This window comes from Bubalus kerabau, chromosome 1 (assembly GCF_029407905.1).
Source record: "Bubalus kerabau isolate K-KA32 ecotype Philippines breed swamp buffalo chromosome 1, PCC_UOA_SB_1v2, whole genome shotgun sequence".
NCBI lineage: Eukaryota > Metazoa > Chordata > Mammalia > Artiodactyla > Bovidae > Bubalus > Bubalus kerabau.
Window position 1 is genome coordinate 261,985,949 of NC_073624.1, and position 15,070 is coordinate 262,001,018.

Here is a 15,070-nt window from a genome sequence, read left to right on the forward strand (position 1 = left end):
CAGATTGCTGAAAAAATTTTGAAGTTTGAATATTCTTTTATGACACATTTTTCTCTATTGTAGAGCATTAAAGCAATTTAGAATTTTACATTATCTCAGGACAATATGCCTAGGCAATTGTAAAATTTTAGGTGTGAATTGTCACTGGTGATTTTCATCTTCTTTACCAGAAGATAATATTTCAGAGAACATTTCTGATGGATAATAGAATCACTTCTACCAGATCAGAGAGAATCCTATCATGTGAGAAGATGTTCCTAATAAGGTTTTTCTTACTCTAGTCTCTTCTTCCCCTGGTTCATCTTTCATATTGCTTCCAGGGTTTCTGAAATAAAGATTGGGTTATGGCTACCTTCTGTTCTAAAGCCTTCTATGATTTTGCAGTGTTTAAGTAGCTATTTAGAGTATATGCTTCATACCACTACCTCCAATACATTCTAAGTTTTAGCTAGAAAAAAAGAACTTAGAAACATTTTAGAAATATTTATTTATTTTTCAACATGTATGTATTGACATTCTCTTACAGTTTATAAAGATCACTTCTCTACTGTGTGGGGACTGGATTGGAAAAGGGTAGAAAGAATAAAGGAAAACTGTAGCATTAATGCTTGTGATATGATAGTGACTTGTGCTCATGTGATGGCAGTCAGGGTTCAGGGGAACTCTCTGCAGACTGTTTCTCCCCTGCTTTTCCACCTAAGTATTCCTAAATAATATTCAGGACCCTACAGCGATGTCACCTTCTTTATTAGTATTTCTCAATTAACAGGACAGATGTATTTTTTCCCTCCACTACTCTCTTTTATCATTCTGCACATGCTTCTATCATAAAACCTATCCCAATTCAGAATATTTATTTGTTACCTTATTTTATTTTCCAAGACCCTCTCAAAAACCCATATAGATCTTCTTAATATGCTGTCAGGGCACCTTGGCAGAAAGCATGCCACACGCAAGAGGAGTAACTGAACCACAGAACTCTTATAAGGTATGAGGAAAGTTACATGAAATCAGCAAGAGACAGTGGAGCTCCCCAGATTAGACAAGCTTAAGAAACTGTTAGTCTTCTAAGCCTGAAGGAACCAAAAGGGGGTTGGAACAGGGGAGTTACCAGAGCTATAACTGTAGCATCTCCTACTAAATGCTTATAGAGGAGTTCAGCCACTGCCAAACTTGAAGCTGACTTGGCCACTGACAAATTTTTCTCTACAGGAGCACAGGAAAATAAATACCTTGACTTTAGTCTCCACTGGGCTCTGAAGACAAGAACACTGGTTGATGCAACACTTAGAGGCTGGCCTCCAGGACCCAGGGAGGTCTGAGAGGGGAACAGTGGCCCTGGAGGTAAATGCAAAGCCTCCAGCATTCAATACATAGAAACTAAATGAGTGATTGGATTAACAGATGGCAACACGAGTGAGAATCTATACATGGAAAGAGAATAGATACTCAGAGAGAGTTCACGTGGATCTTACTGCCTGACTACAAGAGGGCCAAGATGGTTTCTAAAAATTAAATTCCAGCTCTCTAGAAACTCACTGTCAGTGTTTCATGAAGTGTTTTCTTAAGACTGCCTGCATCAGAATTGACTATAACACATTAGGACACATATTTCCAGGAGCTGTGTCGGGCCTAGTGAATCAGAATCTCTAGGGATACTGCCCAGAATTTGTTATTAACAGGTATTCCCAAGTACCCCAAGTGACTTTGACCCTTCCTTTCCTCCTTCCCTCCTTCCTTCCTTCCTTTCAGAATTACTCATCTGAAGCTTTACAGAATTACAAACTTCCGAAAACTGCAGGCAAATTTCTCCACTTCTTCACTTTACACTGGTTTTAACCTTCCTTATCAACTCTACCCCTTAGTTAAGGGGTTTAGCTTTAATCTGGAGATAACATGAGACAAACAAAAGATTCACTGCAAAAAATAAAAATAAAAACCGCCAGGCAGTGAGCCCCTTAGGGGTGAACTGTCACTGAATCAGAAGGAAATCTGCACTGGAGAGGCACATCCCTTCCCGTCTTCTTTTCCTGTGCAGAATGCAGCTCAGGGATGTCTCAGTCTCCCAGCCCTTTGTCACAGATAGGCGGTCTGGAACCAAACTTCGTCATTACAATGCACCCTAATCCCAGAGGTTCCACAGCCTTCACATTAGCAAAGCACGCTCATTTTCAAGAAGCTTAATGTTGGTGACTCTTCATCAGGTATTAGCAAATGGCCTCCCTAACAAACACATCATCAGAAGCAATGCTGCTGAAATCCACCAGTGCCAACATGAAGGCTGACAGCTCGGATGCTAACAGAGCCCCCCCTTGGGGACACATTATGAGGTCAGGGGGGAATAGGAACAGATATGGTGGGCCACATGTGTGAGAGTGGAAGCAGCCAACCTCCCAAGCATGGCCCTGCAAACCGGTTCATTGAGGAAATATCCAGAATGGGATTTGGAGCTGTGTGACTTTGATATCCGAATTTCAGAGTATTTTCTTTCCCCTTTTTGCTAACTAGCCAGAAAGAAAAAGATGTAGGGAATTTTCTCTAACTTAAGGAAAATAGAATCTATGCTATCAGAGAAGTGGCTTCCCCTTGTGATAACTGATGCACCAATAAAATACATTGTATTTTATTAAACCAAGTTTCCCAGGTGGTGTTAGTGGTGAAGAACCCACCTGCCAATGTAGGAGACACAAGAGACATGGGTTGGATCCCGGGGTCAGGAAGATCCCCTGGAAAAGGGCATGGCAAACTACTCCAGTATTCTTGCCTGGAAAATTTCACAGACAGTGGAGCCTGGTGGGTTACAATCTATAGGGCTGCAAAGAGTCAGACATGACAGAATGACTGAGCACATATTTTAGTAAACATTCTCGTCAGGGATGTCATCTCAGTGGGCTATTCTCAGGGCCTTAAAATTAACTAGTGTTCAGAAATATGTAAAAAAATCTTTTCAAAAAATACTAGAAGGATACAAAAGTAGTTATACTAGTAATAATATTATTGTAGTAGTTTAGTCACTCAGTTGTATCTGACTCTTTGAGACCCCATGAACTGCAGCACGCCAGGCCTCCCTGTCTATCACCAACTCCCAGTTTCTACCCAAACCCAGGTCTGTTGAGTTGGTGATGCCATCCAATTATCTCATCCTCTGTCGGCCCCTTCTCCTCCTGCCCTCAATCTTTCCCAGCACCAGGGTCTTTTCAAATGAGTCAGCTCTTCACATCAGGTGGCCAAAGTACTAGAGTTTCATCTTCAATATCAGTCCTTCCAATGAACACCCAGGACTGATCTCCTTTAGGATGGACTGGATGGATCTCCTTGCAGTCCAAGGGACTCTCAAGAGTCTTCTCCAACACCACAGTTCAAAAGCATCAATTCTTCGGTGCTCAGGTTTCTTTATAGTCCAACTCTCACATCCATACATGACTACTGGTATTATTTGGAACATATTGAGTAGTTACTCTGTTAACAGATGTGCTGAGCACTATGCTTACATTGCCTAATTGTTTTAACAATAATTTGATGTTATATGTGTGATCTTAATTTTTTTCCTATTTTATAAATGAAGAAACTGAGACTTTAGCAAAGCTTTGACTTTTAAATCCCAAGATCCCATAGCTGGTAAGTAGCAGAGTTGGAATTTTAGCTAAACTACAGATCCTATATTTCTGGTAAAAAAAAAAAAAAATAATAATAATCATTCTATACTATTCAATATATAACAACTTTAAATTCTCAAAGATCAGTAAAATTCTAGAAATATTTACATTGCTTTTTAAATGCACTTTCAAAGTAACATGAGGAATGTTACATATATGAAAACTATGGGATAAATCCTAGGTTTTAGAGTAAGACCCCAGTTTAAATAAAAATTATGGCAATAATTAGTTAGATGACTTGGGATTTCTAGAATTGTGTGAGGAGTTGACAGAATGTGTGTCTAATACCAATGCCACATGTATATTCACTAAATGGTGACCATTATTTAATGGTTTATATAATTTCATACTGAAACTCATGGGGTCATTTTAAAATATGGTTGCATTCCGAGGCCCAAGTCCTTCTGATTGAGCACCAAAAATAGCTGGATGCATTCGTTTATATTCATTAATCAGCTTTCTTACATATTTTTCCTTCAGAGAAAAAGAACATAGTAGCATTTTGGATGCAGGTGAATCCATTTTGCAGAATAATAATTATTTTTTCAGCTTAAAATATGTGCCATGTACATTCACATTAAAGTATATTTTTATTCCCTAATTTAGATTCTTTAATCTGAAGCCACAGCTCAAGATGAGAGTGGAAAACAAGCTATGAAAAATGACTATACTGTGTGAAATGTAGGTGTGTTTATGAGTTGCTTAGGTGGAATAAGATATAGTTAACTAGAGCTGAGGAGGTCAAGGGACTTTGAAATGATGTTGTTAACGTGGCTAGAGAGACAATGAGAGGATGATGTCAAGAGGTAAGAGAGAAAGATGATGACCCAAGTATTGACATCACAGAAGCAGATAAGGGCCCTGAAGTTGGTAGGTAAAAGCAATAAAAATAAATAAATAAATAAATGGTGTGCTGAGTTTTTTAAGGTGCTGAAAAGTTCAGAGCAGCATTAGGAAACAAGGGATATGCTAGCCCGAAGGCCATATTTCTGCTCTTGAACTCTCAAGTTCTCCTAGGGAGAACTCAGCAACAAAACCACTGGTCATCATAAACTCAGCAGAAATCAGCCACTCACTGTGAACTAATCAGCGCTTTAATTTGTCTCTAAATTGACTGCCTTTGCATAAAGTCATTTCATTCCATTAACAGCAGAGCCCCAACTCCCACACGGTAATCTGCCATCTCACATTTAACTTGAGTGAGAGATCAAACTAGTGGCCGTGAACTTCCTCAACGCCTTCCCTCTTTCTCTCCAAAACCCTCAGCTTCTCCTTCCAACTTCTCCTCTCTCTCCCTCCCATCACAGGAGTAATTGCAGGGCTTGTTCAATTATGACCTCACTCCACTCTTTCTGCATCTTCTGAGAGTTTGTCCCAGTAACCACATAACTTTTCTCTTCTCACACACATCTTCTCTCTCTCTCCTTCCCTATCTTCCCTGGATCCTTCCCCCTCAGGCCGTAGGACCACATACATGCCAACATTTGTGTTTGCATCACACCCCTACCCTGCCTGCTTGCTCCCTTTTCCTGCTGGTTTTCTCCAAGATCGTTCTCAGAAGACGAATCTCCCTCTTTTCACTTTTTCTTTCTCCATTTGCACAATTGATCCAGTGACTTGCTCTCTCAGAGGTGTGACAATAATCTGCCATATCTAAGCTTATTTTCTTCCATCCTCATCTTTAACCGCTCTTTAACTTCATCATAGCTCTCTGCCAGTGCCTTCTGCAAGGCGGCCCTCTCCCACAGCTCTTTCTAGAACTTCATTCTGGACCGTCAGTTCTCATTCTGCTCCCTACACAGAAGCTTCCAAAGTTTCTATCCTTCACCCCCTGTCCTAATCTCTTTTTTTCCCTGAAAAACTCCCTGTAGTGGCCTGGCTTTAACTATCACTTCTAAGCAAATATATATGTTGACCTACATCACAAACTGTGTCTCACTTCTGATCCAAACTCCCTTCTGTTCAACTCCACCTCAGAATGAACACAACACCCTTTTCAGATCGTCTAGTTTCAAAGTTCTGGGCCTCTCTGATTGTAATTTCCCTTCTTTTCCTCAAATTCAAATAGCATCTAAGTCATATGGATTCAAAATCACTAATATCTCAGTCACTTCTTCTCTGTTTTTATTGCCACTCTCGTCACCATGTTTCATCTGGTGGCATATAATACCTTTTAAACAATACCCTTAAAAGTTGGGAGATAAATATAAAATTTGGAATCTAGTGAAAATAAACATGGCAAATAAATCTATAAAGCTGGGGTTTGCTCACTCCAGCATTCACTTTGAACCCCTTTCTAGTCTCTCAGTGTAGCCTGCCATAGACATCATGTTTTCAGGAATATTGCAAAGGAGAGAACATCCTTGAAATTTCAGGAACCTTTTATTCTTCACTCAATTATCAACATTCAGACACTCAGATTTTCAGATACTCCCCGACTTCCAGAATCTCCCAGTCACACCTGCCCTCTCTTGGCATTAACCCTTGCTGCTTATCTGAGTGAGTGAGTGAAATGCATCCAGTTGCATCTGGCTCTTTGTGACCCCATGGCCTGTAGCCCACCATGTAGCTCCTCTGACCATGGGATTCTCCAGGCAAGAATACTAGAGTGGGTAACCATTCCCTTCTCCAGGGGATCTTCCCAACTGAGGGTTTGAACCCTGGTCTCCCACATTGCAGGCAGATTCTTTAATATCTGAGCCACTAAGGAAGCTGCTTCTCTAGTCCCTCTTTAAAATTCATCTTTTTTAATTTTTTGTATCATGGTTTTATGAAAGAAGTTTGAGATTTGGAGTTAGAATGGAAAAATATCAAATCCCATCTCTGCAACCAATGTTAGGTAGGTAGAATAGGGAAAAGGAGTCCAAAATGGCAGTGGCTAAAAGACAAAGAAGGGAAAAGCCCACAAAAATAGAACAAAGGAAGGTCCGAGGACATGAGTGAGGACCTCAGGTAAAACAAAAAACACTCCTGGCTGGCCCAATTTACATAGGACAGGCCCAGGGAGAGATAAACATATAAAAAGAGGAGCCAAAGCTAGCTCTCTCTCTCCCGCGCGCACTGGGGGCTCATCTCTTCGCGTCTTTGGATCCACGTGCCCTCACGTCTCAGAGATGGATTTTCCTTCTATCTTCTAAGTAAAATGGGCTTCCCTGGTGGCTCAGCGGTTAAAGCGTGTGCCTGCCATGTGGGAGACCCGGGTTTGACCCCTGGATCAGGAAGATCCCCTGGAGAAGGAAATGGCAACCTGCTCCAATATTCTTGCCTGGAAAATCCCATGGACTAAGGAGCCTGGTAGGCTACAGCCCTCGGGGTCGCAAAGAGTGGGACACGACTGAGTGACTTCACTTCACTTCACTTCTAAATAAAATAGAGCTGTAACACTGAGCTGTAACACTGATTTGTCTAACAGCTATACCATGATCCTTTTGAGACCTGAGAGCTATAACACTGTCTATCCAAGACCCGAGGGCTGTGACGCCGAGGGGGCTTTAATGTCCATCACTCCAAATCTTTGTTGTGACTAGACAAAGAACCGAGGAACATACATTTGCGTGACAGCTTTATGAAAGAAGTTTTAGATTTGGAGTCAGAATGGAAAAATATCAAATCCCATCTCCGCAACCTTCTGACTCTGAAACTTTGGAGGAATATTCTGTGATATTTAGTTATTTGCTATCTGGCAATACTTGAACGTATCCCTTCAAGAGTAGCAATATGGTTTTGCAGACAGTACCACAGTGAGGGTGCATTTCTGGTGAACACAGTGACAGGTAAGAAGACTCTTCCCATAGCACTTTAAAATAATTCCTACTTTGTTTCATTCTTTATCATTTCCAAGGTAGTGTGAATATTATGCTATGTTCTAATTTGTGTGTGTAAATGCTTTGAAAAATCATTTTTTGGCCTGATGCAATCAGAAATGGAAGAGGCTTCAAAAGCATACCCATGCTGATGAGGTCGTCTGAGAGCTGAAGGGGGTGGGTCTTGGGTGAGAGGTGGCCGTGTTGTTGGACAGATGGCAGGGGACAAGCTAAGAGGCACAAAGGATGGGTTGGCAGCCTCAGGTACCCCTTTTGCTTAGCCAAGATTCAGAGAGATATAGGGGTGTGAAGCGTGAAAACCCAGGTGGACAAGCTTTCTTAACTAGCACTAATTAATTAATCTTGGCTTTAAAAAAAAAAAAAACACTTTTGCAAAAAGAACCCTGAAGATCCTACAGTATTGTTAGTTCATAGGTTTTGAATTAAGTTTGGCCATTACATACTGCAGTGGGCATTCTGTGTGCCACTCTTTTGTTTCAAGATTTTTGTTTAGGATGTAAGCATATGATTCAGAATCTAGGAATTTATTGCCGTCAATAAAATTTTTTCTGTCTAATGTTGCTGTTATTGAATTCAGGGTAGCTTGCATTTGTGTAATTTTGTCTTCACCACTTAATATTTTTCATCCTCAGAGTCATGTTCTAAATATGATCTAAAATAGAGTCTTTTTATAGTGGTCAGGGTCATAGTCTGTGGAACCAGAGGGTCTAGGTTCTAATATTAACTCTACCACTTACTACCTACATAATCTTGGACACTTCATTTAACTTCTCCCTGGCTTCAGTTTTATTATATGTAAAATGGGAATACTTTTCAATTTTAATATCAACCCTATACTACTATCAAGAGGGATAAACAAATTAATACATGTAAATTCTTAAATCATGCCTGGCAAGTGCTTTTAAGTTAGCTACTAGCCTGGCATGTAAAACACTATATAAGTGTTAGCTGTTGCTGCTGCTAGAAACTGTCAGGCTAAATTCCACATGCTATATTATTACTTTAAAAACAGTACACTGATCTATCATCTCAGAAGAACTTATTCAAATGTGCCAGATAAATGTCTAAATACACTTACTCATCAAACCAAACATGAATTTACTCTGTAAGTTGAAGAGACACAGAGGGAAAACACCAATTTTATTTTTTAACCAAATATTGTTGAAGTTTTAGTAACTCGATATAGAATTAAAATAGTTTACAAAAGCATTTGGTAGACACTGGTGTTGATCAACTTCAAAAGTAATGTGTGAACAAAATGAAATGATCATTCAATGGATTATTGATTTATTCAATAGCCAATTACCATATACCTGTCCTTCCAGAAGTTTGAAGAAGATGCAAAGAAAAATAAGACCAGTTTTCTACTTTGTGGAGTTATAATTCAGTAAAGAAAAGTCAGATATCAATAAATAAATAATTTTAAGTAATGGTGCTCAGCACAATGATAGTCAAGTGTGAGCTGATGTGGGAACATATAGAAGGAAGTGATTTGTATAAGGATGAGACAAAGAGTGTGGGAGGATGTAGTGATGATTTGGGGATGGTTATTGGAAGGTAAGCATTCATTCCCACCCTGAACTGGTATCTCTGTGTATAAGGAAAGAAGAAATTAATGGTATAATAGTCTTTTGCCCTCATAACTTAAACTTTTTTTCAGTGAAGCCTGTAGAAAAATATAACAAGCCTATGGGATTGATCCCAAAACACAAAGCACTCAAAAAGTCTTCAAATTTAGTAGGAAACAATAATTACATGAAGCAATATCAGTGAGTAATACTCGTGTAAATTTGTAGCTGAGATTTTGAATACCTAGGAGAAAAAAAGTTCAAAACTTTTACCTGCAGACAAACCCTAGGCAGACCTTTAGGAGAATCATATGAGAAAGCTTCTCCTTGACTCTTGTATTCTCCCTGGACTAATGTGATCTGTCAAGACTCCCACTTGGTAATTAGTGCCATGGAAATACACAGGTCAAACTAAGCAAGATAGGAAGATAGATCATTGCTGAGAATTGTTCCCACCAAAACAGTCACTCAACCCTCTTCATACATTCATTCACAATGCCCCTGGTCAAGTGTGGAGTCAGGAAACAGAGAGAGCATCCCAGTCTCATTCAACATTATCCAGTCATAATAATCAGCTTTGTCTTCTTCTTCAAATGAAAATCTGTAAGAAAATAAATTCAAAAATTGTAATACCACTTGAGAAATATTAAGTGGGCTTTTAGAATATATAAATACTTTTTTAAAGTTTCTGAATCTTGATTACATGAAATACATACAAATTAAGGTGTTTGATAAATGGTAAATTTCATAATATAACTTAAAGACAAGCTACCAAGAGACATACATATTTTTTAAAAGGCTAAATTTTTTGGTCATCACCAAATATTCTAACTCTGATACTTATACACTGAATGTGAGCTCAGGTTGTTAGAGGAAGAGAATTCTAGGGGCTCAATCCCAGGAAATTTTGAGTAGCATCTGTAGTAATTAGCTCACTTTGATGCTAACATTGGCACCATGGCTCAACTCACAGACATCATAATTAAAACACTTAGTCACCAGCTATAGTCAGTTAGGAAACATTATGGATGAGTTCACTTTTGCATTATAACAACAAAAATGTAAAATACAAAGGAGGAAATTAGACAAGAAGTGGACAAGACTAAGTAGGGAAAACTGTAAAATAATATGTGCTTAAAGATTTGGGAAACTGGAGAACCTTACCATGCTCTGATCACTTTAGCTAAGGTGTCACTCTACTCCACTACCCTTATTGCTATCTATAAGATCAGATGCAAAGAAATATCTTTGGTGAAACAAATAGATTAAAATACAAGTATTTTATTCATGTCCTTGGTTACTGTGGGCCCAAATTCTTGCTTTAGCATGAAACAGTAAACTATGCCCATCAATATGGATAGAAACTGAATGTTCAGTCACATTAGTAGAGCTGTGACATTTCCTCAGCATAGAGCCAGATATCATAGTTGTTTATAGATATTTCTGCATATCAAAATGTATTTACTCTCAGGCTCTTGATAATAACTAAAGGTAATCCTTGAGCAAAGAAAAAAAAGCAGAAACATTTTGATGAAAAAGTGCATACAGTTAGAGCTATGGTTTTTCCAGTAGTCATGTATGGATGTGAGAGTTGGACCATAAAGAAAGCTGAGTGCTGAAGAATTGATGCTTTTCAACTGTGGTGTTGGAGAAGACTCTTGAGAGAGTCTGGATCTGCAAGGAGATCCAACCAGTCAATCCTAAAGGAAATCAGTCCTGAATATTCTTTGGAAGGACTGATGCTGAGGCTAAAGTTCCAAAACTTTGGCCACCTGATGCAAAGAACTGACTCATTTGAAAAGACCCCAATGCTGGAAAAGATTGAACACAGGAGGAAAAGGGGACAATAGAGGATGAGATGGTTGGATGGCATCACCAACTTGATGGACATGAGTTTGAGCAAGCTCCAGGAGTTGGTGAAGGACAGCGAAGCCTGGCCTGCTGCAGTCCATGGGGTGGCAGAGTCAGACATGACTGAGCTACTGAACTGAACTGAACTGAATCCTTGAGCTCAGAGACCAAGAAAGGCTCAGACATTATTCTCAATGTCATGTATCTTTCACTATTATTGATAGTAAATGAACATGGATGTTGTTTTAAATATGGATTCGATTGAATAAGCGACATATAACATCAGTGGTAAAGTTTATGTATCCTTTCTGTTCTAACACCTCATAGGCACTTTCATCAACCAAAGTACAGACTTTCTTCCATATCTCACTGTCAATGTCCATTTTCATTTCTGAATTCAGTATAAAAGGCCAAGTTCTCACCACATTCACTTCACTCTACATAGCCACACTTGAGTCACCATGTTCCTCTCAAATCCATCTATGACAGCTGCTGAGATGAATGCCAAGATTTCCAGATATAACATAGCCCAATCTAGTAATATCCAGATGAAACCCACTTCTAATCACACAAGGCTTGGGTTGCTCACTGAGTCTCAGATAATATATGTAAGATCATCCACTGGGTCAGAAACAATGCTGATGCAATCTGGACTGTGCTACACAATCTTAGATACAAAGAATTGAAGCCAGGAACTTTTCTTTGGACCAGACAGAGGTTAACTCATTGACAGAGTCTTTGGGATTACCACTACAACATTACACTTAGCTCTGACAGTCATCTTTCCTATTACAATTTTAGGTCTGTGAAGAAATAATTTCCAATAATTTCCTAAACTGCAGATCCATATGTATATACAGTTTATCGAAACAGTAGCAGGGGCAGATTTATTTCCAAAGCTTTTTCCCAGAATGCTGATTGCCCAAGTCTACACATACTGAAACAATTCACCCCAAATGCAGTGTCTTAACAGATTCTTCTAGGAAGCAGAGAATGGGGCAAGGTTAAGGTGTTAACAGAGGTGTTAACCCTGATGGTGAAGGTGAGAAAAAAAAGTGAAACAAAGCTAAGAAAGGTGAAAACTGTGTGCTAAGATGTATTACATAGCTTCTGCTTAAGAAGGAGCCATAAAGACACATGATGGGTGGCCCTGTGCTTGTCTCACCTGGCACTCAGAAACATTGCTGTTGTTGTTTGCTCACGAAGTTGTGTCCAACTCTTTGCAACCCCACAGACTAAAGCCTGCCAGGCTCCTCTGTTCAGGGGATTTCCCAGGGAAGAATACTGGAGTGGGTTGCTATGCCCTCCTCCAGGGGATCTTCCCAACCAAAGGATTGAACCTGCATTTCCTACATCTCCTGCATTGGCAGGCAAATTCTTTACTGCTGAGTCACCAGGGAAGTCCATTCAGAACTGTAAGTTTTGCAAAAAGGAAATGAGTCTTGAAGAGTCCATGGGGAAGAGAAAGAAAACAGAAGGAATTGATGTACCTGACTCCTTTCTTTTCCCACTGGTCGAGATTCCCCTCCCACAGAGCCAACTCTTCAAACTTGCAGGATTTTCAATGAAGTCAGAAAGTAGAGGAGAAAACAGTACAGAGAAGGCAGCATGTTGATCAAGAAAGAACATGTAGGAATCTGAAAAGTGACCTGTGATTTATGTCTTCACAAAGACATGGGCATTGCCGTCTATGTAGTTTTCTCACATGCACAAGCTGTAAGAGTTAACGTTCAAGTATTTGTATTCCAAAACTCTAGACTATTCTTTACGTTAAGCATATTAGAAAGACAGGAAATTAAGATTTGTAGGAAATAGAATATGAATCAAATTTTTAATATGCAAAATCTCACTGAAAAAGAAAAGTATAGATGGTATTACCAGTAAAAAAAAAAAAAAAAAAAACTATTTTCTTTTTTGAAAAGAAAACAAAAGTGCTCAAAAATATTTTAAGAAACAATAGTAAATCCATAGTTTTATCTATTAAATCCTTCACCTTCATGAAAATTGTATTGTTCATATCAAAGTATAGTTTTAAAGTAAGACTTGGAGCTTGTGGAATAAGCTACATTGAATTTGGAATTTCTGATGTGCTCAGCTAGTTATACCACCATTGTTAATACCATGAGTCATCATCAGGAAAATTGATGAGCCAAGCAATAGGCTACAGCTTGTAGAACCGGTTCAGCATCTGCTGCAGAGAGAGTACAGCAGTTTGCTTCCTGATGAAGTGTTTTGGGGCTTATCGAATTGAGACTTCTGCTTAAACTCCAACACAACAGGAAGGGTAAAGTTTAACATCTTGGATACCTGACACCCCTGTTCCTCTACATTTACATATGACTAGATTCAGAGTTGGTTAATCTGCATATAATGGAGAGATACATTTGGAGAAAGAGAGGAAGGGCCCAGGACAAAGAAAAGTTATCTAAATTCAAACAATATTTAAAGCCTAGAATATGACTTACGGGTGTGTGTGTGTGTGCTCAGCCACTCAGTCATGCTGGACTCTTTTCCACCCCATGGACTGTAACTCACCAAGCTCCTCTGTCCATTGAATTTTCCAGGCAAGAATATTGGAGCAGGTTGCCATTTCTTACTCCAAGGGACCTTCCAAACCCAGAGATCAAATCCCGTCTCTTACATCTCTTGAAATGACAGGCAGATTCTTTACTAATATGTCACATATGACTTTGGGCAGCATTAAACTATCAACAAATGCTAACTTTAATTTTAAATTCTATATATTCATTGTAAGATTTTAAAACATCTCTGTCTATAATCACAATTCTTACTTGTCTTCTAGGATCTAACTGAACATGTGAAGGTCCCCATGAAATCCTTCCTCAGTTCTCAGTTCTGATAACATGCAAAATTACCCTCTAAGGATATTTCTTGAGATGTTAGTTAAAGCTTTGGAACTGGTATGTTACATCTTGAAGAAGAATCATCTACTAAATTTCCCTCAAGCTCTGGGTAAATCCAGTTCAAATATTTAATTTTTACAAATCCATGTATTAAGAGAAGTATCTCCATGAGGGACTAGTGCCTGTAAGAAAATTTCAGTGCAGGGACATTCTGGAGGTTGGTTTCTGACCTTTCTTTGGTTTTAATCACTGAAGTCCTCGACAGCTTAATAAGTTGAAGGAGCTGGGTCACAGTCTAACTTAATAAGACCTGCTACAGAGACTTGGTCACCTCTGATTGCTCCCCTAAGTCTTAGCACATCTGGTACACTGTCCTTGGGTGAGAAATGTTTTCCATAACTTTCCTCTTGTTCACTACCCTGCATATAAATGTTTTTATTAACCTGAGAATGATACAGCACTGTATATTTGTGTGAGCTTTTGCCATTTTCAGCTGTATCTACAGAAAGAGAGTTGACTGTTTTCTCCAAAATCGAATTAAACACTGCATATCACCAATATCTTCTTTTCTATTTTTCTACTATTTTTTAATATGGGTCAAACTTACCTTCAATTTGACATGAGATTAAACAAATAAACATTGTAACTAGACTCTTTGAGACTATTTATAATATGCCATAATTGTAGAAAGAGAAGAGCCAGTTAAAAACAATAGATCACTTTGAGAAATTTTTCCATTGTCCAACAAACTGTAGATGTGAATTTCTTAGGAGTATCCAGTTTTATATGGAAATATATATAGTGGGATGATTGGCACATTACTTTCTCCTGAATGATAAATAAAGTGATAGATAAACTATCCTGTTTTATTTCAGTATATTTTACAAATCTAATGAAAGTCATATTTCTATTTTCTTTGCAATTTCCCATATGGATAATAGTAGCATGGAAGTTGATCCAGATTATTAAACCTACAGCATTATAGTGTACTGTCACATCGGTATCCTTCACCTTAACCTTAGTCTTAGAGAAAGTATTTCAGGGCCATTATAGTGAAGTAAAGAAAATTGAGTGTCTTGATAAAGAGAGTGGACCTAAGACAACATGACTGTATTTTTATTAATAGTATTCTATAGGTAGAAGCACGTGTGTGCTGGAATCCACCTTATCTTGATAAAACTCAGAATATTTGCATACTGAGGATATCTGCTAACCCACCATCGACACATTTTTTGAACAAAACAATTTTTAAATCATCCCCTGATTTAATCCTATCTAACCTGAATTCATACACGAACACCATATTG

The 15,070-nt window shown here is 38.6% G+C and overlaps 1 long non-coding RNA gene across 2 annotated transcripts in view; it reads right to left on the reverse strand.

The window, feature by feature from the left end:
* Positions 1-8,623: 8,623 nt before the first annotated feature.
* The window catches only part of LOC129639600 (uncharacterized), a 108,312-nt gene continuing 101,865 nt past the window's right edge, over positions 8,624-15,070 (reverse strand). For both annotated transcript variants that reach the window (XR_008708489.1, XR_008708486.1), the window contains exon 5: positions 8,624-9,649. This is a non-coding gene — a long non-coding RNA (uncharacterized LOC129639600). The remainder of the gene's footprint in view (positions 9,650-15,070) is intronic.